General features: G+C 42.1%; 1 long non-coding RNA gene across 1 annotated transcript; it reads right to left on the bottom strand.

Moving 5' to 3' along the window:
* Positions 1-1,179: 1,179 nt before the first annotated feature.
* On the bottom strand, positions 1,180-1,986 carry LOC149147953 (uncharacterized). The gene is made up of 3 exons (XR_016262815.1): positions 1,831-1,986; positions 1,664-1,736; positions 1,180-1,541 (listed from the first exon to the last, which is right to left on the bottom strand). It is a non-coding gene; the product is annotated as an uncharacterized LOC149147953 (long non-coding RNA).
* Positions 1,987-4,701: the final 2,715 nt, after the last annotated feature.

The raw sequence follows: 4,701 nt of genomic DNA, 5'->3' as shown, positions 1-4,701 counted from the left end.
TGTGGTAGTGGTGAACTGAATATGATATGGGATTATTATCTGTATCAGATGGATAATATTACTGTACAAATCTAGTATAAACTGCTGTACATAACTAGCAAGATTTGTTGTATAAATCTAGTATAGATTGCTGTACAAATCTAGCAAGACATTACTGTATAAACCTAGTATGAACGGCTGTACATAACTAGCAAGATATCGCTATATAAATCTAGTATAGACTTGTTGTACAAATCTAGCAAAAATGGCGGTACAAATCGAACATAGTATCGCTGCACATTTCAAGAAAATATAAATCAAGAAAGTAACTGTGCACTGGTACACCCTGTCCATCAAAAGGAAAATCCGAGAGATGTTATGCATATACAGTTGAACAGAACATATATAGCACAAGTATGAAAACCCCAGACAAGGAGTATTACGCTTCAAAGGAATCTCTTATTCCTATCAACTAGAATACACAGTCAAGGGAGGCCCAAGATGGCCATATCAAACACGAAAGGAAAGCTGAACGAACTGTGTATCGTTTTTATGGTTCTTTATACCCTAAAGAACTCAGAGCAAAACTCGTAACCAAATGATATCGTTAACCATAACTGTAAGTTATTACTTATGAACAGAACCTTTATAACAGGGGTATAAACATACAATAAAGGTATTCAGGTTCAAACAATCCGCGAAGCAAGGACAGGTTGGTATGTATATCCGAATCCTGTTGTTTCCACAGTCTCGGGTAAAGGTCGAAACCCTTGAGCCGAGAGACAACCGAAACATTATTCCAGACAGAGAACAATGATACATACATGCATGGTAACTTAAACAATTTCTTTAACCGACTCGACAGTATATTATATACATGCATGCCATCGCAAGAACTAAAGAACCGATATGGTAACCATGCGGTCAGGTCTGAAGACCGAGGAAGTATGATTCAAAGGTTCCATACAAATAAACCGTAAAATGTCATAAACCATAGTATAAGCTATGCAACTCACAGTGTTACGGGATATGGGCAAACCCAGAATAGCCGGCCATACCTCTATGGCAATCAGAGGCAGGCACGGCGCTTCAATAGCATAAGTTTTTATAGCGGCAAACTATAAACGAAAACAGAATAACCTTAATGCAATACAGTGTGAGGAGCGGTCATGCATAATCAAACACGTAACACCCAGAACAGGAAATGATATCGCCAGAACTTTGATTCATAAACTATATATATACATAATCCATGATGTACTGTTAACAAAAGATGGAAAGAGCAAGTTACAGCGCTTTACAGGCAAGCTATTACCATATTCATTGTCTGTCCGAAACCATATGAGTTCCTATTAAAACAAAAAGAGCCGGTTGAGAAAACCCGAGCTCGGCATATACCACAGTACCATGAATGCTACAAGTATACATCAGGTAATAGATTTAATACAAAACTTCAACTGTAACTAGAATGAAATTCCAAATAGAAACGCCGTAGCGGGTATCATTAACCCTCGGCCAACCAGAACTCATGGAGCCGGAACAGGGGATATCCGCCCATACATCTGCGGTCAAACGTGCAAGGTCAGGTCGGAGCCTGCCTGGGCACAAGAGACAAACCCCGAAACCAGAGAAGGGTGAACCGAAACAAAGTAACCAAAGCCCATACGATTATCTAGTTAAATACCTGAGAGGGTTTTAGTGAAAAGTCGTTGCAGTAACCTTTAACACCTCCAACGCCGAGGACCGCCGAGCCAAACCTGCCATGCCAGAAACTCAGGGGGATTACAAACATGGCAGACATATAAATCCAAATAAACAAGTCTGAATCTTAGAAAATAGACAATACTATACCTGGCTGGTTCAAGGGCGAGAACCATGGAGCCAAATCTGGCCAGAGAGGGCATGCAGCATTGATGTTATGGAGTAACTCGGCGTAAATCTCAGAAGAACAACTCATACAGAAGAGAAATGGAACGGAGCAGCAGTGGAGCGCCAAGCAGAGTGACAAAAGCCACGAAGAATACGGAAAGGGGCACGTATATACCCCGCCTGTCATCGGAGGTAACGTGGAGTGTTTACGGCCATTGATCTCATGCGGCTGTATCCTACCGTCGATCTTAACACCAACAGCCAAATGCCAAGCGCGGGAAACCTTTAGAGTTGACAACCCTACCGTAGCCACGTGAACAGGACGGTGGAGGTCAATACCTCTGCCGGGTGTCAAGCGTTCCGGATGCCAGCAGTCATAGGCGGGACGGCCTTGACATGCGAGAAATAAAGCCATGAACCGTATCACCGGTAACATCATAACCTTTGGCATGAACCGTCAATTAAACTATTAAGGATGGTATAACCTGCCACGGCTCATGTATAAATACATATACATATGAAGGGTGATACTTGCTTATAAGGGTGGGTGTTATCGTTACCCCACCAATAAAAAAAAATTTTATGTGTGATTTGTAAGTAGATATGTGACAATTGGTATTAGAGCAAGATTATCCATACTGTGGCCTCTGGGATGTGAATGGGTATCATGATTACATTAACAATCTTTTGGAAAATAAAATTGTGCAGGTAAATCACAATCTTATATGTTTCATGATCAGACCAGAGAAGTCAAGAAGAAGGGAAAGAGTATCCAAGACAACGCAAGTGACAGTTAGCATGCAGGGGTCTGGCAGCACACCGCACAGGCCTGCAGCAAATTTTGGAGAACATCCAGAATTATGGGTACAGTTAGGCGAGGAGACCCGCAGCACGAATCTGGCCATACTAGAAACTGTCCAAGAACTGAAAAGGGAAATGGCCCGGCTCCGAGAGGATAACACACGACTGACAATGGAACAGGAAAGAATTTTGAAAAGTTTGTCTGATAGACAAAACCCGCCATTAGCTCATCCCAGCGCAGAACAACAGAAAATGACGGAGGAGGAACAATATCATGCAGAATCTGAAATTCCTGAGGAAGGAGAGGACCAATCTGATAATGCATCAGAACAGCAGACCTCAAAGCGTCAAAAGGTGGAACTACAAGGCGAATTCCGAAAGATTAAACCCCCGCATTATGATGGGGAACAAGAAGAAGCAGCAGAGGCTTGGCTAATCAACATGAATAAATATTTTCAGTTATATGAATATGACCATAATTTGAAGGCACGGTTGGCCATCTTCCAGTTACAAGGGAAGGCAACATTGTGGTGGGAGGAAGTAAAAAATCGTTAAAGGTGTAACAGAACGAACCATAACATGGGAAAAGTTCCAGAGATATTTTAAAGAGAGATACTTGACGGAACAGTTTTATGATGAAAAGGCGAAGGAATTCCATGATCTGATGTTGGGGCAGCAGACTATGGATGAGTTCATCAATCGTTTCACATCCTTGCTTCGCTATGTACCCTATCTTAAAGAAGAAAAAGCCAAGGTACAGGGATTTGTCAGTAGTCTACCTGTGTATATGAGGGAAAGGATTGAATTTGACAATCCTAGAACCATGGATGAGGCAATTCGTAAGGCCAGAATCTGCTATCAGCAGAGCAAACAGAAAGGAGACAATTCCAATAGAAAATGGAATGACAAGAAGAATAATAAAACTGTTGGAATTCATAAAGGGAACCGAAGCAGCGGAATCAAAGGAAACAGCAAAAATCAGAATAGTAGAGCAGCGCCAAGAAGTGCATTAAAATCCAGGTCCATCGGTGAAACCAGAATGAGTGAACAACCTGCTAAGATGGACACTGAGGGAGTAACCAGACCTCCAGTGCAGTGCTGGGGTTGTGGTGGACCGCACTATGTCAAGAATTGTCCGCAAAGGAAAGGAACTAACCAGATATCCCAGATTCACGAGGCATCCACCGTGGGTGACGTGGGACGAAGTATGCCAAGAATTAACGCAGCCTTGGATGATCGCCAGGCAGAATACCAGCCCACCATGATAGAGTTTGAAGGTAAAATTTTAAACCTTTCCATTTCTGTTCTAATAGATCCTGGAGCTACTTTAAGTTACATTAGTCCAAAGATAGTTGAACAATGTAAATTGCAGCCTGAAAAATTCAGGAATCCTTGGCTGGTACAGCTAGCTACAGGAACCAAAAGACGAGTAATGGCAAAGGTAAAAAGTTGCCCTATAGTGGTAGCAGGACAGCCAGTAGTGGCAGACCTGAATATACTTCCCCTCGGGTCCTATGATGTTCTAATTGGAATGGACTGGCTGGAAAAGCATTGGGCTTTAGTAAACTGCAAAACAAAAGCTATACGATACAAGGATGATGCTGGAATAGAACAAGAAATGCAGGGAATTAAACGACCAGTTCAAGTCCGACCAATCACTGCATCTCAGCTGGCAAAATGCATTCGAAATAGATGCCAAGTGTATGCAATTCAAGTGGGTTATGCAGAAAACAAGAATAAGGAGAATCCACTAGAACACCTTCCAGTTATAAAAGAGTTTGCAGACGTATTTCCAGAAGAAATTCCTGGATTACCTCCAAAGAGGGACATAGATTTCACCATTGAGTTAATACCAGGAGCTGCTCCAGTTTCACGGACACCCTATAGAATGAGTGTGCCAGAATTGACCGAATTGAAGATGCAACTACAAGAATTGCTGGATAAAAATTATATCCGCCCCAGTGTGTCTCCATGGGGAGCTCCGGTGCTATTCGTCAGGAAGAAGGATGGAACTCTTAGAATGTGCATTGATTACCGGCAATTAAACAAGCT

Source organism: Pinus tabuliformis, chromosome 9, assembly GCF_031772625.1.
Source record: "Pinus tabuliformis cultivar Carrire ecotype Pingquan chromosome 9, CPIR1, whole genome shotgun sequence".
Classification (NCBI taxonomy): Eukaryota; Viridiplantae; Streptophyta; class Pinopsida; order Pinales; family Pinaceae; genus Pinus; species Pinus tabuliformis.
The sequence above is the reverse complement of the archived record's forward strand: the minus strand, read 5'-3'. Positions and strand labels throughout refer to the sequence as shown.